This window comes from Polypterus senegalus, chromosome 8 (genome assembly GCF_016835505.1).
Source record: "Polypterus senegalus isolate Bchr_013 chromosome 8, ASM1683550v1, whole genome shotgun sequence".
In the NCBI taxonomy this organism is placed as follows: Eukaryota; Metazoa; Chordata; class Cladistia; order Polypteriformes; family Polypteridae; genus Polypterus; species Polypterus senegalus.
The window spans coordinates 103,282,229-103,306,263 of NC_053161.1; the positions used below are offsets into that span (position 1 = coordinate 103,282,229).

At 37.4% G+C, this 24,035-nt stretch overlaps 1 protein-coding gene across 11 annotated transcripts in view; it reads left to right on the top strand.

The window, feature by feature from the left end:
- Positions 1 to 24,035, top strand: part of shank3a (SH3 and multiple ankyrin repeat domains 3a) — a 1,684,705-nt gene that overhangs the window by 1,111,486 nt on the left and 549,184 nt on the right. The window lies entirely within an intron of this gene.

Consider the following 24,035-nt stretch of genomic DNA (forward strand, 5'->3'; position numbering starts at 1 on the left):
ATGAAAATATTGTTAAAAAGAAAAGAATACATTATTTCCATATAACTGCTAGGTACATATAATGTATGTATTTTACTTAGTTTTCTAATTTCTATATTGTTCCCAAAACATTTGGGAAAAAACACTTAATTAGCCCAGGAGTCCAATTAAAAGCAGAAGCTGGTTGGAACAAAAACCTGCAGAAACAGGGGGGCCACAGGACAGAGGTTATGAAACACCAGTGTAGTACAATTTATATAGCTACTTTATGTCAGCTGCTTCGCGCACATGCTAAATTTGGTATCACAAGCTTCTCTGAAAATTCCAGCAATTGCCCGTTTCATTAATAATTGCCTTATTTTTCATCTTGGAGGTTGAATCTGTTCTTATTTACATTGGTAACACAAAATACTTTCTTATACATGTATTTATAACTATGTGTTTATTTAGACAAATATTTTTAACTTTTTTAATAAGTGTAATCCAGTTTTAGGGTTGCGGGGAGCCTGCTGCATCTAGCTGCATGATGTACAAAGTAGGGGCTGATTCTAGGTAGGATTCTGAGATTCTCAGATTATAGGGTACATTTTCTTGGATGCCTGCACTTGCGCACACTGGGTTACTTTTGAGCCCTCAATCAACCTAACCTGCAAAGTTTTAAAAAAACAGAACAGGTATAAATAGAAGGCATCTTCAAAGAGAATGATCCTGTCTATCCAATGAGAAAGCAGTACTAACCCCTACCAACCATATGCATACTTAAAATTGGGTGAATTATATATTGGACATGAGTGCAGAAATATACTTTAAGAATAATTATTTGGAATGTTAAACAGTCTAGTTTATGAGATTATGCAGGTTTGGTGTTTACATTAGATATAGCTACTTAGATGAAGTTTTCAATTTGCTGGTCATTCTACATCCCCATCTACACTTAAGCCCACAAGCTCTGTGGTAAAATAAGGGCCCATGCATTAATGCAGGAAGACCTCATGTAGAACAGTGCAAAATCAAGAGAAGCCAGTTGTGGTGGTGGTTGGGAATGTTGTGATGTATGTTTTCATTTGTATATTGTATAATACAATGAAATTCTTACTTGCATGTCTTCTCAGGACAGTTAATAAAATAAAATGTTACATAAGTAAAATAAATAATACACATGAGACATATACAGTACATATATGAATAATACAATTATGTACAACATTGATTAGGAAATATTATTTATACACACTATTTGTTATATTACAATATGTGTGCTTATGATTGACTGTAAACACTCTCCCAGAATCAAGTGGCGTGAGTGCCAATGACCCTACACCATTTGTTAGAAGGGAAAAGGGAGGAAAGAAGCTATATAGGATTTCCAAGCTTTTTAATTATATATGTTCTGAACAGAAGTCATCTCAGTGCTGGTAATAGTTTGTGGTGCCTTCAATACCCTCTGCAATGTTTTAAGATCTTGATCCAAGCAACTGCCATACCAGAATGTGATGCAGCTAGTAAGGTTTTACTCTGCTGTGCACCTGTAGGAGTGTTGGAAAATGTCTGGCGAAATGCAAACTGTCCTCAGACATCCAAAGAAGTAGAGGCACTGGTGCGCTTTTTTGCCTACTTTATTTTGTCAATAATAGTCACTCCAAGAAATGTAAAGCTGCTCATTCTTTTAAAATCTTTCCCTCTAGATGGAAGTGTGGGCTGCCATCTACTTTCTGAAGTCAATGACCAGCTCTTTGATTTTGCTGATATTATTGTCGAAACTATTGTCCTTGCACCACTGAGCCATCAGATAGACTATCTCCCCTGTTTGTGCCTCCACAAAGTGCAGAACAGGCATAGTTAGGTGGGTGAAAATGAAAAGGGCCAGACCCAGGAAATGTTTGTGGTATTATTTTTCTTGATTCAACTGAAAACATTTTGGAATTCACCTGAATAAAATGGAAAAAGTTGCTGAGGATAGGATGGCCTGGTCTGACTGACTGGGCACATTGTTACTACAGCCCTTAATATGGAAAAGAGGTCAAAAATGAGGGGGAAGAAAAGCTGTGTGGATCTAGACAGGCACACTTTTCAATCAGCAATCATCTTTTTATATAATATGCTACTGTGGCTGTTCGTTTGTCTGTCCAGGATTTAAAATCACCTGTAGCTCGCAAACCGTTTCACCCATTGACTTGAAATTTGGTACACATATACTATGTGACGTCTACTATCCGTTTTCGGGGTGATGATTTTTATTACTGTATTTATTTTTATTTTATTTTATTGTATTTTTATTGCGTATGGGCACCATTCTCATTCCTTCCCACCTTCGCTAATCATTCTGGAGGAAAACTGAAGTGAAAAATTAAAGAAATCATACTAAGTAATTGCAACACAAAAACTAACTTAATCAGTTTTAATGTGAAAAGATGCCGATTAAAGAAGAGAAGCAGCGGGCCGCTAGGGTGGAGAAAAGAAGAGCTGCTCAGGAACCAGTAAGCGCATCAACCTCTGAGCAAACGAAACAGAGACACAGAAAGAGTATAAAAACTAGGAATAATCAAGTCAAGTGTACACACTGCATGTTATCGTGCAGTGCACCGTTACTGGTCTTTTAATAATTACTGAGGAACATCTGCTATCAAGAAATCAAAGTATTTATTACATGCTAGTAAGTCCAAATTGTAAAAGTTTTATGAAACATTTCATGTCTGCAGTGGATAAAATTAAACTTTCAGATTGTTCTCTGGATCAATTTCAATTTTATCTAGGAAGGCATTACGCTTTTTTTTAGGATCAAGGTAGGCAAATAGTGCACATAATGAAATTCTACCTTTTTGGGGCTTTCAGATTTAGCATGTTTATTGACATCTATACACCATTCAGGCAGAGGTATTAAGCTTGTGCAGGTTTGATTTTTTTATAATGCGCATTAACTAAAGCCAGCCTATAAAATATGAGGTTGTTCGAGCAAATCAGTTGATCTAAAGGAAGCATGTGTAGCATCTGCTGAGGAATAATAAATTAAGCATAGCTCTTGATGAGATATCATGTGTGTGGATAGAGAGATGTGCTTTCTTCTTTAGAATGTACGCATCAATGACTGATTCAAAGCAGTGTAACATAAATGTTTCCCTGCTACAGCAGGCATGTCAAACTCACTACCATTGGTGGGCCACTTCGACTGCCATACGTGCGTCAGAGGGCCCACCATGTAACAAATACTATTATACAAAGTTATTGCAGCTTTCTTTCCAATACTGAAAACTTTAAAAAATGTAACACTTAAAGTTTAAAGAAAAGCAATTTATTTCCATACACTCTCCGTACAACAGCATACAATTAGAGTCTTAGCCTCTTAGCTAGGTCCTTATATTATTATATTATATTCATTGCTTATATAGGAGTCTTACAGTGTGAGATTTATTTCTTTTGTCCCGACACTTGGCATCTCTTGTTAGTAACCAGTTCGTCAATATCAGGCTTGAAATCTTGTAAAGCTGCAACTTTTATGAGGGATGAAAGGTGCTCGACAGTTAGTCTTGAGCGATGTGGAGTTTTGGTAGCTTTCATTAACGAAAACAAATTCTCACAAAGGTAAGTGCTTCTGAACATAGACAGTACTCTCGATGCCAATTTACGGATCTGCACATACGGGGGTGGCAGGTACGCATACAAGCCTGGCACACCAACTTTGTTGTATTTTGCCTTCAGAATAGAATCTGACTGCAGTTCAATCAGTTACATTTGGATATTCTCAGGCACATTCTCATCGTTGTAAGAGAACAGTGCAAAGTCCCCTTTGTGTGAACTGAAATCACGAAAACACTCACTGAATTCATTGCTCAGTAATTCAAGTTGGAAAACAAATCCTCCAAAAATCAAATTTTACTTTACTAAGTTTACTTCAAAGTTTATATTGTAAAATAAGCCGATATGCAAAAAGCCACCTGACCTACACTAATTTTACAAACTCTAAATCACAAAAATATGTTAATAAACAACTCACCAACTTCTCGCCTCCACTTCAGATCTTCAGCTGTAGTCTGCACTAACTGTTCGTTACAATACTAGCACAACATTACATAAAACTAGAGCAAAAAAATGTGAAAATATGCGGGCTATTACTACTTGTGATGGTCAGTTCTGCCCAGTGGCCAGTCTCAGCAGCCTAGCCAGTAGTGTAGCCTAGCAGGGCGGCTCTAGGCTCATGGCGGCCCTGGGCAGAGAAAGAATCAGTGGCCCTTACACCCGACAATTTCAATATGGTATCTTATGCACACTGGATGGCCATTTTCATTGCGGACACTGCATAGCCGCCTCATGCTCATGACACGCTTCTATATGCGCATATCCGTAATTTGAAAACCAAGTGGGGGCCCATGATATTCTCATTACGGCAGAACGTTATAATCTATACTAATAAAAGGCAAAGCCCTCACTCACTCACTCACTCACTCATTCAATCACTCACTCACTCACTCACTCACTCACTCATCACTAATTCTCCAACTTCCCGTGTAGGTAGAAGGCTGAAATTTGGCAGGCTCATTCCTTACAGCTTACTAACAAAAGCTGGGCAGTTTTCATTTCGAAATTCTACGCCTAATGGTCATAACTGGAAGGTATTTTTCTCCATTAACTGTAATGGAGTTGAGCTGGAATGACGTAGGGGGGCGGAGTTTCGTGTGACATCATCACGCCTCTCACGTAATCACGTGAACTGACTGTCAACGCAGTGCGTAGAAAACCAGGAAGACCTCCAAAAAGCGCTTAAGAAAACATGCATTATATAATTGAGAAGGCAGCGAAACAATAAGAAGCGAGTGAGTGACATATACTACCATATTCATGACTGCTGCTACCTCGGAAAGAAAGCAAGGTGTAAACCTAAACTTTAAATTAAGTTCATAGACAGGCTACCGCTGGCGTTTCACATGCCCACAGGTAATGCGGGATACAAGTTTAATGAGAGGACGAGGATATAAACGAGAGTTTTGATCACTTTGTAACTAAGTTAAAATTGTAGGTGAAGGGGTGTGCTTATGCAAATTCCGAGACTGTGTTTGTGGGGGATTGACAGTTAAGGCGGGTGGGGGAGTCACATCATCATCTCCCCTCCCATTCATCTCATTTGGCTCTGAGCTGAGCTCTGCAGCTAACGCCGTCTTCCTTCGTCAGACTGCCACCAAATACTCACAGAAAAATCCACAAGTTAATACACACGCTGTCTCTATAGAGTTTCTCCACACTGAATCCTCCAGGCACTACTTACAAAAGGTTACATTGACAATCGTGTTACGCTATTTTTAAAATCTTTCCTTTTCTTAGCACAAGCACAGCTGAGAAGCTTCGATGCATGTGCTCCATAACGCGCTAAAAATAATGCATTTAATCACACTTTGCATTACAAGCAAAGGGGAGCTTTTGTCAATGCATGATTTCCTGGTACACCGATTACTTTGATCAGCATCCCGATTCATTTTACCCTCGCACCACCTTAGTTTGAGAAGAAGTATGAAAAAATATGAGGTTAACACAGATAAACAGATCACCAATTCAAGCTTTATGAATAATCGATTCGCCATCAATAATTGTTTTGGTAAAGCCATCCTCCTTCCATTTTATAATTTTTCCGCCACTAGCCGTGATTAAATGAACGGTAAATAAAGTAAGAGCAAAGCGAGGGTGACTTATTTAGGCAGGCATATATATGACAGCAACACTCATGACAATGTCAATCATGTTACGCTATTATTAAAATGTTTCCTTTTCTTTTCATTACTTCTTTAACACACTACTTCTCCGCTGCGAGGCGGGTATTTTGATATATATATATATATATATATCATATAATATATGAATGACCTCCAAAGAGCGCTGAGACTTTTGATATCATGAACGTGTCTGCAAAAACTGTGGTCTCCTGCCCTGCAAAAGTCGAGCAGCCAGCGCGTGCATAGCTGTGCGGCCTTTGAAGACGCTGACTGCGCTTCTGCCTTAAGTCAAAGTGAGCACTTTTAATTTTTTTATCCTCCCCGCGCTTATAGCCCAGACAAGTGCAAACACGGACCCCTTTTCTACACCACGGCAAAATAATATTAAGGCGATTCACACTTTCTTTTGCACGTATACGATTATGAGGTTCTCACCCCGGATTATTAAAACACGCACACGAGTAGAGGACTGACAGTGCCATCACAGCCGATTAATGGCGAGGACGTCTCACCAGTCTACACAAGACCCACCGCGACTGTCCTCAAAAGGCTATCATAACGCCAGCGAACACATCTCTATACTATATAAAAGAAAAAGGCAACTTTCCTTTCTTTACACCTTTTTCCTTTTATCCCAAACCAAAGCCTTTCTCGCTTAACACTGCAGAGGACACAAAACTAATTTTCTTTAAATGCCGGTAAGGCACATTACCAGAGGCACAAATTTGAACGCTCACATAGAAAATGTAATTTCTATACCACAGCCGTCGTGTAGCTTTCAAAAGGAATCTACTACCGAGAGATGATCCATATATATTTTAGCTGCTGTTAGTTACTTACCTGTTGTGTTACACAGTCTTTAAAATGTAGTTTACCCGCAACCACTCCAGTAGTGCTCAATGTACCTGTACTTCTTAAAACGTTAATGTTTTACTGTTTAATAACTTATAGACTATATTTTATTATTTCTCCCTTGCACTCAGTGACCAAAGCTATACACACACATATATAAAAGCTATACACACAAGTATATGTATGTGTGTATATATATATATATATATATATACACACACACATACATACATATGTATGTATGTGTGTGTATATATGATGTACATAGGTATGTATATATATATATATGTGTGTATATGTAGATATGTATATAGATATGTAGATATGAAGATATGTATGTGTATATATATGTGTATGTATGTATGTATGTATGTATGTATGTGTGTGTGTGTGTGTGTGTGTGTGTGTATATATATATATGACAGCAGCAATCCAAGCTGTGAGAAAACAGTAAAAAGGAGGCGTGTCAGACGTCGTGGTACATTTTCTGATGCAGCTACCGAAAACAACTTCGTGATGCTGCCGCCAAATACACAAAACAATTACTTTGACAATCATGTTATATTATTTTTAAAATGTTTCCTTTTCTTTTTCATAATTTCTTTAACACACTACTTCTCCGCTGCCAAGCGCGGGTATATATATATATATAGATAGATAGATAGATAGAGATATATATATATATAGATAGATATGAGAACAACATATATATATATATATCGTATATATATATATATATATATATATATATAGATAGATAGATAGATAGATAGATAGATAGATATGAGAACAACACTCATATCAATGACAAAACAATTACATTAACAATCATGTTACGTTATTTTTAAAATTTTTCCTTTTCTTTTTCGTACCTTCTTTAACACACTACTTCTCCGCTGCGAAGCGCGGGTATTCTGCTAGTACTACATATAGCGTACTGCTCCAACTCTAGCGACATTAGTAAATACAGCGTACTAATTAACAAGAAAGACAATGTGTTTCAGCCACATTGCCATCAGCTATGTCTTTATTTTCTCTTTCTGTTTTATATTCAATATATATTGGTTTGGTGGCCCTATTCAGGTGCACAGTTTGCACATACCTAAGGCCGCCCCTGCTGCCCTCTGCTGCAGCCTAGAACTTCAGTTGTGAAGTTGCGGCTCATTAACTGGTCAAGGCTCGTGGCTATACTAGCAGATGACGTTTCCGGTACCGTAATGCCATGGGAAAACACCTTTTTGTCAGAAGGCAGAAGTAAGATGCATAATGATTCAATCACAAATGACAGTAATCATTTTCTACAAGTTCAGTGCTAACTAGGATCTGTCATGCGGGTCGCACAGATTTCTGTTGTGGGCCACCTGCGGCCCAGGGGCCTCATGTTTGACATGCCTGTGCTACAGGATGCTATCCTGGACAACAATATAAAAGAGAAAACAAGGTCAGGTAGACAAAGCACAATGTTAAATTACATCATACTTGCTTAATTCAGGAAGCAATCCAGGCTGAAAGTAAAAATCAAAAGACTTTTATGTTTAAGGAGAAACATCGTATTTAGAAGAGCAGATAGTATGTCTAATATTAGAAATGTACTCTGTTATAGCAAGAGATAGAGCTGTCTTAAGGGTACATTGCACCTCTAGGCATAGTTGGTTGCAAGTGCCCAACAAGAGACATCCAAAAGAGAGTCCCCCTTTTAGATCCACAAGGTCAGATCCATAACTGAAATTGATGAGCGGGTGGGGGATCTTGGAGATTGGCATCCCTGCGATTGCATAGGAGGTTTTGCACCCTTGAGTTCTGATATGGAATGAATGTGGTACCTCAAGGTTGTGCCTTCTTGGTCTATGCCTACAACCAGTCCTGGCCAGAGATATGGGCTAACATGTCAAGACAAGTGTACATTTGAGAGTGGATTGCTGAGATGCAGTAGAGTTGAGTAGAAGTGGTGTAGTGCAGAATGTTGGTTTTACCTTAATAGATATGGTAAAATCCAAGAAAATATCTGCTAGCACTGTGCCAGTTTGTTTATCAATGTATTTACCCCAGAGACTAGGAGATTCTATCCCAATGAAGAGGTCTGGTTCCAGTGTCCAAATTGTAAAGCGAGTCTGGCTGTGTCTATCTGACATTTTCATTCTTTATGGAACAATTCAAGAGCATACTTTACCATCAATGTGATGTGCAATGAATCTAAAATAAGTAGGACATTCTCTGCATTAATCACAGCCGTAATCGCTACTGTTTAGATTGAAGGTGGTGAGGCCACAAAGCAGCTCTATGCCACTATTTTAGTTTAATAAGAGGGCCCTGCTACTAGGACATCACCAATGGAAATGATTCTCCACAGTTTATAAGAAGCATGGTGATTGACCAAACAGGCTTCTCTTGTTTGTTTTCTAAACCATCATGGACATCTGCTTAAAAAATGATTTTGGTCCCTTCTTCTCAGACTTGCATTTCAAATGATAACCTTTTAAAAGCATCAGAATCTTAACAGATGTCTTACTAATTTACAGAACTCAAAGTTCTTACACCCTAAATTCCCAGTTGTTGCTTGTTCTAAGTGAACTTTACAAACACCTGAGACCTGTTGACTGCAGCTTATTCTCCATTCCAAACTTCATTTTTCCAACTCTCTGTGAACTGCCATTTATAGTAGGTTTATTGCAGCTATTCTATTGGAGTCTCTCAGTAGGACTCCAAAGGTGTTAAGATTTAAATCACCATGTTTTGTCCTTTGCATTTGAAATGGATCATACTAGTGTTCTCTTAATTTTGTAACTGATTTTTCTGTACAATAATAATTCTGACTTCATTTCCATTTCAGCTTTTACTGCCAGTCACTTCATTTTCTGTTTGTCAACCTTGTATCAATTTGCCTTTCTGGCTGTACACGTAATATTTCTGAAATAATTAATACATTTCAGTTATCATTTTTGCTTTGATTAAAGACGTTTAATTTTCTATACATGAATTTGATTAAAAATAAATACTGAACTTTTCAGGAAATATATGGTAGGTGCACATTAGTCATATCACTGGCTTATGACTTTCTTAAACTAAAGTATGCCAATCAAAAAACATGGAGTCATTAAGTTCAGCCATTGAATCACTGCAGCTGATCTAGAAAAGTGACACATTCACTGTATATGGCAAACAGAGTGATGGATCAAGGGGACATATTTTGGGTTTCAGTATACTGAGATACTTCCCACAGATCCATTAATTTTCTGTTCCATAGACCACAGTTTTAATTTAGCAAACCGAGTGCTTATTTATATACTCCTTGTGTGCCTAGTCCTATGAGAATTTGGGTATTGGGTTTTGGTGAGGTAGAACATTTTATAAGTGGAAATAATTTATGAAGAGCAGTGAGAATTGCCCATTGCATCTTAGTATACTTCTAAAATCTGATGCCTTAATAAGAACTGCAATATTTAATTACCCTTTGAAGGAATTGCACCCACTGTATTTATGGTTCCTGTCTTCCAACCATTTCTACATTTATAGGCTTTTACAAGCAACTCCAGAATCAGATGAGCCTGTGCCATAAATAAATGAATTGATACATGGATTGGTTTAAGCAGATAACAGAGACACCCTTTTATTTGCAAGCCAATCAAAAATTGCAGTTGTCTTTGTTATAATGAATGAAGGGAATTGTATCTTAGATAATCAGTGTAGAAAATCAGTCTTATAGTTTAAAACCCCAGAATTTAGAAATAAAGAATGAAAGACTCAGGTGGAGCTGGTGCCTATTGCTGAAGCATTGGGAGCATGTAGGAATAGTGTAGATGAGGTGTCGGTTCATTACCAGACACTTTACCCACGGTAATCCAAACCTAGGCAATTTAGAGCTGCTACTTAACATACCTAATCTCCTTGTCTTTAGAATGTAGGAAGATAACTGGATCTTAATCAAGCTTCGAAAATAAATGGATAGAATAAAGAAGTCCCTTTTTAAGCAATTTTGCTTTTATTTAAATTTGTGATTTGGCTTATAGGTTGCCCCTTTTAGCTTCAGGATTTCATCAATCATAAGAAGAGAAAATATGACTTACTTAAATACAGTATTTGAATACTGAGTAATCAATAGATTATTCTGTTAATTGATACTCATGCTGGTCTCTAATATGCTTAGCTGTTCTTACCTGAATAATTTAGTACAGTAATTGATGACACTGAAAATTCTTACCAGTCTGCTGCTCCCTTCCACATTAAACTTAACTTTGTAGCTGTACAACCTTATTACACAGTGAAGTGATCCTATATACCTAAAAGAAGAACTTAATTGGCAAAGAAAGCGCTGGATCATTATTGTTGAGTCATTATTTCTGTTAAAAAGTATTAAATACAGTACAGTACTCCTAAATGAAATACTTTTACTAGTAAGAGAACAAAAAGTTTAAATCGATTTGAGCCAGATGTTTGTATTTAATTTTATTCTTTATTATTGAGTATTGTATTTTTATTGTAAGTGAAGATTTGTTGGCAGTTCTTTGGTGTAGAAAGACAGAAGTAATACCACTGAGCCTCCAAAATGGGAAACATAGAGAAACATACTGACTGCTAGATGTAACTATATGTTCTTGTTCTTCTTTGGATTTATATATTAATCCTGTATATTTTATTGGTGACTATGATTATGTTATATGTTTAAAGCAATAATCCATATTGTTCTATTGATGATATTCTTGAAAGTAAAAACAAAATGTCTATGTAAATATTTTTTTTAATTTGCTTATCTATTCCAGAGTCATATGCATCAGGATAGTCTCTTGACTTCATAAGGTGTAAGGTAGCAACCAGCATTTAATGAAACAGAAGTTTGTTGCAGGACATACTCAGTTATTACACATCTTTGGGATTTGGGAGGGACCTTGGAATGAAAAAAGGGCACAAAAGCACATAAAGATATCCAAGTTAGGATTTAAACACCGGTCTCTTGAAGCTTTAAACTTTGGGCAGCTTTGTGCTTGTTTTTCTTTTGTTCATTTGCTGCCTAGAGGTTTGTGAAAGTGTAATCACAGAATAATGCAAATATGACCATAGGCTTGTAAGGTGAAACGATTAATCCAGAATGATGTAAAACTTTATTCAACAATAAACAGAAATGTGACTTGTGGCAGACAATCTAAAGTAGGACATAGCCACAATATATTTTAGGGTAGATGTTGTGCAGAGCAGAATTGGTATGGGTATTTTCTCCAGAGGCAAGGTGGTCTCTGTTGGATAATATGAGGAAGTAAGTGGCCTTTTCAGGATCATCACTCCCATAGGAAGGAGTAGTCAAATGTTTCCAGCTCTATGTATGGATTGAGAATGAGTTTGACACAGCCAGGATAATACATATAACTTAGAACCTTCAATAGGTCATTTCTAACCTAGAATATGTAGAAAATTAAGGTTTGTGGATTCTCTTATTGTAAACTTGATATGCATGTGTGTGTTGGAGACCTTCTTCAGAATATGGATGAAAAAGAGGTCAGGTGTATCCTGATGTCATCATCAACATCAAAACAAGTGACAGTTCAGCATAACAGTTAATCAGATATACATGAAAAGCTAAGGAGGCAAAACTTAATATGCTATCTTTTTCTGAAGCCTTATCTGTGTCACACAACTCCGGTAATGATGTGAAAATAGGGCAATGGTTTATGGCATTATAGAGTAACTTTTAAAACAGAGGGGTCTTTATCCTGAGATGAGTTGCCTTTGAATTGGAAATATAAATTAGGAAGGCTTATGCACTGGTTGTACAGGACTGTTTAAAATACATGAAGGCAGATCAACTTTAGCAATTCTGATAATGAACTTGACAGTATTATTAATGAACATGTACAAATGCAGTCTAAATGCTAAAAGAATTAAAACTTATTGAACTGTGCCTTTTTATAGTAGCAGTTGCTCTAGACATGACTCTATAGAAATAATAGAAACATCACTAAACGTAAGAGGTTTATTTTTTTTAGTTGATTTTTTTGGCATTATACCTTACAATACAATTAAAATATTTTTTGCTGGTCCAACTGGTATGTTAGAATGACAGAATAGACTCATATTACTAAACACAGCAATTAAAATATAAAAACAAAAAGGTAACCATTCCAAATAAATGCATATATTAATATCAGATATAAACAAATAACATGAACAGGTAGAACAAGCAGCAGTAAGACAGTAACATTGAAATCTAGTGCTAACTGTTTGGTGCGGTGTGTTCTTGTATAATGGAGTTATGATCACAGTTAACAGTTTATTAATGTCGAGCTATACATACATTATTAATAGGAATGAGTTTGATTTATTTACAAAAGATAGAAAACAAGATGGATGAGAGAGAATTTAAATAAGAGGCTTTATCAATGTTGTGAGCTGAGCACTGATTGCTGTATTGAAGTTTGATCAGGTTTTTCTCCCACAAAACATGAGCTTTAGATTAATTGTCAATTACAAAGCAGCCCAGTATGAGTGAGATTGAGTCTGAGTTTGTGAGTATGTCTTGCAAAGGACTGACAACTCCATCCATGTTGATTTCCTCCTTGTTCCCAGTGCTACTGGGAAAGGCTCAGTCTCTTGTAATTCCAAGCTGGATATGCTAGTAAGAAAAATGATAAATGAATGGTTCCTTCAAATTAGAAACAAAGTACATTTACTAAAAATATCGGGAATAGAAAGTAAATTTGGAAATAACAAGGCTTACAGCTCGAGTATAAATTAGAAATATCTACATAATACTAATAATACAGTAAATATTTAAACAGTGTTGCTAAAATGCAAGAAATAACAGTCAATAAAGTATGTCCTTCAGAAACCATTTAATTAACCCTGGTAAACCCCACCTAGAATTCAGAGGTGCTCTTCTAAAATATTGGAGCCACCAGCTCACAGCACTCTCCATCCACCTTTGATGTCCTTCTAACCCTGAGCCTTTAAATTCATATAAAGGGCCAGGCACACAGAATTGTTGATAGACCATTTGCGAGTAGACAGCAAGGTGCTAGTAGTAGCCTCCCTGATACCACTTACTGTCTTTGGGGATGTAGCTTGGCTTCCATGGAGGTCTCTGATCTAACCAAGCAATGCTCAATAAACTCCATCCATAAGGTCTCTTACTATAACTTGTAAGAATTGATTCAGACCAGTTATATGACATCTACATACCCTGGCCTCACATAATAAAGAAATTTGGAAAGGTTTTACAAACTAATACTCAATTTAATAAATAACATCAATATTATAGAACATGCAGAAGTGTTATACTAATTAAAAACTTCACCTTGTTTTTGTCTTTTGGTTACTCAAATGGTTCATATTGGTGCATATTTAAGGTGAATAACATGCACTGTATATTAAGGAGCTGACCTTTTTTCACATGCTGTAGTGGTTATAAGGTCTGTTATGCATAAAGTAGATGATGTACTTAGTCAGTGTCACTCAGCATTTAAAATTCTCAGTATGCTTGTGGATATTTTCTTTTCTAAATACTTGTAACATAATAACTAAATGATATAATAAAGATATGGATACAATGCTAGTCCATGTTTCTAATTAAAATGTAGACTTTTTAAATTGGAGAGTTCAGTTTAACTAGCGAATTCAATTTAAAATGAGATAAGACTCATGGTTCCTTAGTTAGACAAATAATAGTTATTATTATAGAACATGGTGTTTTAATGATTTTAAAGGACAGTATAAACAGCATTTTGTAAAAGAGTGAAAAATTGATTTGTGAAGTGCAGTCCAATAGTACACAGCTCACAGCTCCACAGTCTTACATTCAAATCCTGGCCCAGAGACTTTATACTGTATATGGATTTTACATGTTCTCCCTGTGTATTTGTGTGTCCTTCCCACAGATATGTAAGTTATGTTAATTATAACCTCTTAAATGATTCCATTTGAATTAAACCTGTGGTACTCTGTTCCTCTTATCACCATAATTGATCAGGTACTAAAATCATCATACTTCATTTTAATCCCAAGTGTCAATGTTCCTTAGTTAATTATAACTACTATACAAAGTATCTGTTTTATTGGAGTGTAAATTCATGAAGTTCGCACCTGAAATACCCCACTTGTGAAAAAGAACAGTCATCCTTTGCCATCTGTGTTATTCTCTGGGCAAGACAGCCTTCATTCACTTCTGTCTTGGGAGTCTGTTCCCTAATACAAAACATCTGTTTTTGTTTTTAATTTTTTTCTTTTTGTGTGTGAGATTACCAATTCTTAATATACACACTGACAGTATTAGTGGAGTCATTGCTTATAATGCCTTCCAACTGGCATGTTAGACATCCAGTACCTTGCCATTCTCAACCTAGTTAAGATACTGTCACTGAGAGGGGAAAAGGCAAGTGTAACTAATAATGTGACCATTGTTTTTTTTCTTAATTAACATAGAAACAGGGGTGGCATGGCAACTCATTGGATTAACACTCTTACCTCATAGCTGTTGCACATTCTCTTCATGTCTCCATGTTTTTTTTGTCTTATTTTTCTCCCAAATTCCATTGGTGTGTGTATCTTGTCAATTTGGAAAATTTAGATTTGTCCAGTGTGTCAGTGTGAGATTGAATGTGCATGGTGATGTCGTGGCAGTTTTTTTAAGGTTGGTTCCTGCCTTATGGCCATGCCCCACCTTGAGCCACACAATTAATTGTATATTAGTCACAATTGCAATTATTGTTTGCTCAATATACTAATTGCAAAAAGTGGCAATTACTACATTCCATTTAGCATTCTTGTGGTGTGAGAGATTGAGCTTCCCCAGTTAAAAAATTCTCTAAACAGCAATTGATGGCTGTTACAAATTACAGGTGCATTTCCTAAGTGAGAATGCATTGGCAAGTCTTGCATTATATGACTAATCACAGCAACCATGCATTTTTAGGAGTCTGGTTCCTAACAATATTTTGGGTTTGCAACAGCTTCTAAGAAACCCTGAAAAGTAAAAGTAATGTTGAACCTTAATCGCCTGACACAATTTAGATGTTTGCAAACATGGGCCATTGTGGGGCCAGTTTGGGCTTAAAAATGTGGCCTCAGTTTAGAGCATGAATTTGTGGCGACCTATGTGGGGGTCCCACCATGGCCCATGTTTGCTGCTTTTTTGGGAAGATCATTTAGCCAAAATTTCATGACTTTGAGTGGTGTCTAGATCTGGGCCTGGAGGGTTACCCGGGTTATCCGGCTCCCTTTCTCAGCCTAAGGGGTAAGATATGTTGAATCAGTAATGACTTTAGAGTCCTTTAAGGTTCACCCTGCGCCACCACCACCTACTCAAAGCTTCATGATGCTCAAACAATGATGGACGGATTAAAAGGCAGAAGTCTACGTGACCATCATCATCATCAAGCCCTTCCGTGAGAATCCTAAATCCAAAGAGGACTGTTTCATTTATATTAGGTAGAATGCCCAGAGGGGACTGGGCGGTCTCATGGTCTGGAATCCCTACAGATTTTATTTTTTCTCCAGCCGTCTGGAGTTTTTGTTTTTCTGTCCCCTGGCCATTGAACCTTACTCTTATTCGATGTTAATGTTGATTTATTTTGTTTTATAATTGTGTCTTTCATTTTTCTATTCTTTAATATGTAAAGCACTTTGAGCTACTGTTTGTATAAAAATGTACTATATAAATAAATGTTGTTGTTGTTGTTGTTGTTGTTGTAGTTCTGGAACTCTCGTCCTAGCACCTGGTGTTGAGACTATAACAAGTTTGGTTACCTGTTGCAGGACATTGTCTCACGGACCTGTGTTTAACATCCCTAAGGTGAAACACCTAAAGTGATACCCTGATACACCTGAACCTATGAGACCAGAAAGATATATAAATCTAGACCATGTTAATGTTAAAAGTGTTTAGCATAATTATTAAAGCACAGGAATAAAACTCAAATATAAAAGATTAAATGCAAAATGTAACTAATATAAAAATGCTGTTTATACAGCAATTTAACTGTGATGATGCGAATTCAGTTCTTCCTCTTTGTCTTCAAGAAGATTCTGTCCTATTATACATCTCATTCTGTTTATACTGTATAAGAAATATTTTGTAAGTTAGTGCCCAGATTCTCCTATTCATTAATGTAATTTTTGTCCCACCCTGGACTTTACCTTCTGAAGTTGGTGTACCGCTTCTCTTTAGTCTGATACTCCAAAATATAACAATTCTAAAATCAGCTTTCTTTTCTACATTGATCAGAGGCCTAAAGATAAAATTCATTAGTAGTCTCCCCTAGACTTTCTCATATACTCGGATTCAGTGCTTTAAACATTAAAACATTTTTTATTTGTAAAGTGTCAAACCTTTAAATACTATACACAAATAAAAACTAACATTATTTAAACAGACTTACTCAGAATAACAAGAATGATGTCTGGAATGGACTTGGTATAATTACTGGATTCAAGAAATTCAGGGCTCATGTATTAGAAGGGGATATGGACAAAGCTCATGCCCTGAACCAATTTTTTAATATATTTTCCTCCCACTTCCACCTTCTTACAATGACCAGTCTCCCCACACAATCCAACCTACATCAACTCATACCTCAACGTCAACTGAGGCAGCTACACACAAGAAAAGCTGTAGGATCAGATGGAATCATTTCTCAAGTTCTTAAGTCATGTGCTGACCAACTTTATGGTGTCTTTGGTCACCTGTTCATTATGTCCCAAAGACTACAGAGAGTGCCACTGATGTTGAAAACATCCTACAGTGTTCCTGATCTAAAGAAGGCAGGCACATCTTCATCCTATGACTACAGACCAGTAGCACTTATGCCTCACATCATGAAAGTCTTTGAGAGACTAGTCCTGGATTATATGAGTCCTCTTGTGGTAGACCACTTGGACCTACTACAGTTTACCTATCAGAGATTGGAGTGGAGGATGTAATTATCTTTCTGCTCCACAAGGCTTATTCTCACCCGAGCAAAGCTTTTAGCACTATTAGGATTATGTTTTTTTGGTTTCTCCAGGGCCTTCAATACCATCCAGCCATCCCTGTTAAGGGCTAAACTCAGAGTTGCAGGTAGATGATCCTATGGTGTCCTGGATAATGGACTCTTTGTCGGGCAGACCACAGTTGGTGAAACTCAAGGGCTGTGCTTCTGATACGGGTGTGAGCAATACAATATAATTTATTTTTGTATAGCCCAAAATCACACAAAAAGTGCCGCAATGGGCTTTAACAGGCCCTGCCTCTTGACAACCCCCCAGCCTTGACTCTCTAAGAAGACAAGGAAAAACTCCCAAAAATAACCCTTGTAGGGAAAAAATGGAAGAAACCTTGGGAAAGGCAGTTCAAAGAGAGACCCATTTCCAGGTAGGTTGGGCATGCAGTGGGTTTCAAAAAGAAGGGTGTCAATACAATAAACAAAACAGAACAAATCCTCAATACAGTATAAAAATAAACAAATTACAAGTATGGAGCAGAATTTAACAGTAGATGATATCACATATGATGATTTGGATTTGTTTAGAGTCCTGGGGACCTCAGCCATCAAGCTACCTCCCCCATTTGGCCATTCCACAGCTGAAACAGCACTGGGCCATCTAATCCAATGAAAGAACCCCTCTACCCCATGATTCCTGCGATCCTCCATCAGGGATGGCTTTATCTTAGGCAGGCAAAACAACTTGGCAGGTGGGCTGTGGCACCAAGTGCCACATTTGAGTGCCAAGAAGAGAAACAGAATAGGTGAGGGTTAGTATCAAATTATAACTACCATGTTACTTGCTAATGACTAACAACAGCGATGCGGTCTGTACAGTTAATCAGCAGCTCTAGTCAGGATATGCCAAACTGAAGTAGTGAGTCTTCAGCTGGGATTTAAAAGCTGAGACTGAAGGGGCATCTCTTATGATAACAGGCAGACCATTGCACAGTTTAGGGGTCCTGTAATTAAAAGCTCAACCTCCAACAGTTATTTTATTAATCCTTGGAATCATAAGCAGACCAGCATCTTGAGATCTTAATGTGTGCTCTGGTTTGTAAGTCATGATAAGTTCAGACAAGTAAGCCGTACCTTGGCCACTTAATGCTTTATATGTTAAAAGGTAGATTTTGAAATCTGCCATCAACTTAACCGGGAGCCAGTGTAAAGATTTAAGAACTGGAGTTATGTATTCATATTTTCCTGTTCTTGTAATAATTCTTGCAGCAGCATTTTGGATTAACTGGAGGCTGTATAAAGAACAGTTTGAACATCCAGTGAACACAGCATTGCAGTAGTCAATCCTACTAGAAATAAATGCATGAATTAATTTCTCAGAATCCTGTTTATTTAGAAAGCGCCTTAATTTCCCAACATTTTTAAGATGGAAGAAACATGATTTGGACATCTTTGTAATATGTGCTGAAAATTACATGCTAGAGTCACAGATAACTCCGAGATTGCGGACTGATTCAGTAAAATTAATGGTGATCCCAGTTAAATGATGACAGAATATTGTTGGGATCAGTGTCATTCCCTATTTATCTGTATTTAAAGACAAGTAGCTCTCATCCATCCACTCCTTTAATTCACTAACACAACTAATTAAAGACAACATCGGAGAAACTTCATTTGATCTAAATGAAAGGTATAACTGGGTGTCATCTACATACGAGTGAAAATTAACATTATGTTTCCTAATGACAGATCCCAGTGGAAGCATGTAAAGTGAAAACAGTAAAGGTCACAGTACTTAGCCCTCTGGGACACCATATCTCACTTCTGTATATAATGATGGACTGCTGTCAGCACATTTCTGTACATATTGGAATCAATTTGATAAATAAGAACTAAACCAGGCAAGCACAGTGCCTGTAAGCCCAACATCATTTTCTAGCCTGTGCAGTAAAATAGAATGGTCAATGGTGTCAAATACTGCACTTAAGTCTAATAACATAATTACAGTGGAGTTTCCTTCATCAGAGGATATCAGAATGTCATTTACAACCTGCGTTAGTGCCATTTCTGTACTATGACCAGTGCGGAAACCAGACTGGAATTTCTCAAATAAATTGTAATGCGTAAGGTGTGACTGAAGCTGATTGGCGACTACTTTTCTAGTATTTTAGAGAGAAAGGGTAAATTTGAAATAGGCCTATAATTATTTAGTATGTGTGGGTTTAGGTCTGACTTTTTAAGTAATGGTTTAATGACTGACACTTTTAGTGCATCAGGTACTGTGCCATGCAATAATGAACTATTGATAATGTATAGAATCGGCGCTACAAGAAGATCCATTGCACTTTTTACTAGTTTTGTTGGCACTGGATCTAGGGAACAAGTAATGGGTTTCATTTTAGAAATTAAAGTTAAGACTTCCTGCTCAGTTACAGGATTAAAATTACTAAAGTGCTGAATGCAATGTAAGGCAGGGTCTGCTAAGCTAGTATGCAGTTTCTACTGTGATGCTGAGATCTGGGATCTTATATTTTTAATTTTCTCATTGAAGAAGTTCATAAAGTCTGTACTGCTAATATCTGTTGGTATTTTGCACTGTAGATCTGAATTCCCATTTGTTAATTTAGCAACTGTTCTAAACAGTACCCAAGATTTTTATTATTGCTATCTATTATTGTAGAATAGTATTCTGAGCGAGCTTTAAAGAGAGCTTTTTTATATTTTTTAACACTCTCTGTCCATGCAATTTGAAAGACATGTAGCTTTGTTGTTCTCCATCTGTGTTCCAGTTTTTGACACTCTAATTTAAAAGCTCAAGTGTTGTCATTAAACCAGGGAGAGTTTCTATGTGCTTTGATCACTTTTGTTCTAAGGGAAGCCACTGCGTCCAGAGCATCTGTCAAGGTCACATTATAATGTGATGTTAGATCTTAATTGTTTTCCATGTTTACATTTGATGTTAACTGATCTAAATGTTTTTCCACAATTACACTCAACTTACTCAAAGTATCTATAAATTTTGAAGCAGAATTACAATCTAGATGTCGCACTGTCTTTGTTTAAATCTGTGAGTGCATTGGCAAGGGCAGGACAAAATCAAATGTAATTAAATAGTGATCAAAAATAACTTCATTTAATGGAGTAATACTTAAATTTTGAATTTCAACTTTGTAAGTTATAATTAAATCTAATGTGTGGTTATGATTATGAGTTGGACCTTTGACAATCTGACACAATCCTACTGAATTTAACAAATAAGTAAAACATTTTCTGAAAGTGTCAGTTTCCACATCAATGTGTACATTAAAATCTTCCATCAGTACTACGTGATCATAATTTATAGCTGTTTTATCTTGGTAGGGTCATATATATTGCTCTACTTTCCCTTATTGTATTATTAAAATGTAGCCTTAGAATGCTTAATCTCACAGACTTACCACTGTATATAACTTATCCCCACCTTCCCTTCTATATCTATAACCTCAGGTAATTAGATGTAGTAAAAAGACAATCAGGAGTTAAGTTACACATAAAATAATGTATTACTGATAATATTCATAAATAATAACAAAATGCAAAATACATTTGAATATTTTCAACCATACAACCTGATAAAATTGTGATGTGTAACTCAGGTGGCACACAGACTTGAAGTTACTTAATGTCTCTAGTTAAGGCATCATTGGTGCTCAGCTTTTAGCCGCATGTCTGTTCAAAATGGCTGAAGCTGTGCTCTTCATATTGTTGTCTTCAGCTCATGGTGTGATGGTCTTCTTCAGTTGTTAGCAAAAGAAAGATACCTCTGCATCATCACAGGTTAGCAAGAGAGATGCTTCTTCATCATATGTTGGTTAGAGAGAGAGAAAGTGGTTGAGCAAGCAAATTTATAGCTTTTCTGTCCAAGCCCTTCAGCCAATCCAGACAGCCATATCTCAGACCAATGGGGGAAATAGTACATCTTCACACCTGCAACCCCCCAAGATCATATGTTAAGCTAACCTGGCTTTGTGTGGGGAATGAGAGAAAGACTTTAGCAAAGAAATACTCATCAAACTGGCTTAAGACACATCTCCCAAATCCTGACGTAAAATTACAAAGAAAAGTCGTAAACTTTGGGGTGGGGGTTTGCAAGCACGAATGCCTCTCACCAAAGTAGCACTAAATTACATTGCTTCGCTTAAAATATAAATAAAGACATACAAAACATTTATCAAGTTATATGCAAAATCTTACATCACAACAATAGCCAAATCAGACAAAACACTGGAGCACCACAAGGAGCAGTCCTGTATCATTTTCTCTTTACTCTGTACACCTGAGACTATAAATATAACACTAACTCATGTAACTTGCAGAAATTCTTAGATGATTCTGCACTAATTTGGTGTATTGGTAAAGGGAATGAGACACAGTCAGGTGGAAAAGATGATTCTACACTTATTTGGTGTATTGATAAAGGGAATGAGACACAGCCAGGTGGAAAGTTTGTTTCTTGGTGCAAAGAGAATTGTTTGTATCTTAATATCAGCAAAACCAAGGAACTGGATATTGACTGGTATTGCCACACCAAAGAGCCTCTATGTCCAGTCACTATTCAAGAAGTGAATCTAGAGGTGGTCCACTCCTACAAGTACTTGGAGTTCCACATTAATGACAGGTTGGACTGGTCTTGGAACACAGTGGAACTGTATAAGAAATAGCAGAGCAGGCTGTTTTTGCTTAAGAGACTACATTCCTTCAATGTGGGAAGTGACACCTTTCACATCTTCTATAACTCTGTGACTGCCAGTGTGATTTTTCTGTGCTGTGGTGTGCTGGGCCGGTAACATCACATTAAAAGAGGCCCACAGAATAAACAGGCTAATTAAAGGGGTAAGCTCTGCTATACTGTAGAATGCACTCTGGACTTCCTAGAAGTAATAGCGAAGGAGAGAGTGTGAACAATGGTACACATCCTCATCCTCTTTGTGGCACACTAACACTGAGTATGCTACTGGGGCTACTTTATACCAACAGCAATCTTCTTCTTCTTCTTTTGGCTGCTCTCAATAAGGATTGCCACAGCAGATCATCTTTTTCCATACCTTTCTGTCCTCTGTATGATGTTCTGTTACACCCATCACCTGCATGTCTTTTCTCACCACTTCCATAAACCTCCTCTTAGGCCTTCCTCTTTTCCTCTTACCTGGCAGCCCTATCCTTAACATGCTTTTCCCAATATACTCAGCATCTCTCCTCTGCACCTGACCAAACCAACGCAATCTTGCCTCTCTGACTTTGTTTCCCAACCGTCCAACTTGAGCTGACCCTCTAATGTACTCATTTCTAATACTGTCCATCCTCATCACACCCAGTGCAAATCTTAGCATCTTTAACTCTGCTACCTCCAGCTCATGCTTTCTGGTCAGTGCCACTGTCTCCAACCCATATACCATAGCTGGTTTCACTACCATCCTGTAGATCTTCCCTTTCACTCTTGCTGATACCCGTCTGTCACAAATTACTCCCGACACTCTTCTCCACCCATTCCATCCTGCCAGCACTCTGTATTTCACCTCTCTTCCACAATCCTCATTACTCTGTACTGTTGATCCCAAGTATTTAAACTCATCCACCTCTGCAACTCTACTCCATGCATCCTCACCATTCCACTGACCTCCCTCTCATTTACACACATGTATTCTTTCTTGTCCCTGCTGACCTTCATTCCTCTTCTCTCCAGAGCCACCTTTCCAGGGTCTCCTCAGCCTGCACCCTACTCTTGCTACAAATCACAATGTCATCAGCAAACATCATAGTCCACGGGGACTCCTGTCTAATCTCGTCTGTCAACCTGTCCATCACCATTGCAAATAAGAAAGGGCTCAGAGCCGATCCCTGATTTAATCCCCCCTCCACCTTAAATGCATCAATTAATCCTACCGCAGACCTCACCACTGTCAAATTTCCCTTGTACATATCCCGTGCAACTCTTACATACTTCTCTTCCACTTCTGACTTCCTCATACAGTCCCACGGCTCCTCTCGAGGTACCCTGTCATATGCTTTCTCCAGGTCCGCAAAGACGCAATACAAGTCCTTCTGCCTTCTCTATACTTCTCCACCACCATCCTCAGAGCAAACATTACACATGTGGTGCTCTTTCTTGGCATGAACCATACTGCTGCTCACTAATCATCACCTCACTTCTTAACCTAGCTTCCACTACTCTTTCCCATAACTTCATGCTGTGGCTCATCAGTTTTATCCCCCTGTAGTTACTATAGTCCTGCACATCGCCCTTATTCTTAAATATCGGCACAAGTATACTTCTTCTCCACTCCTCAGTTTCCAAGATTCCATTAAACAATCTGGTTAAAAACTCCACTGCCATCTCTCCTAAACACCTCCATGCTTCCACAGGTTTGTCAACAGCCTTTCTATTTTTCATCCTCTTAATAGTTGTCTTTACTTCCCCCTTGCTAATCCATTGCACTTCCTGATTCGCTGTCTCCAAATCATTTACCTTCTCTCTCTCTCATTCTCTTCATTCATCAACCTCTCAAAGTACTCTTTCCATCTGCTCAACACACTTTCTTTGCTTGTGAGTACATTTCCATCTTTA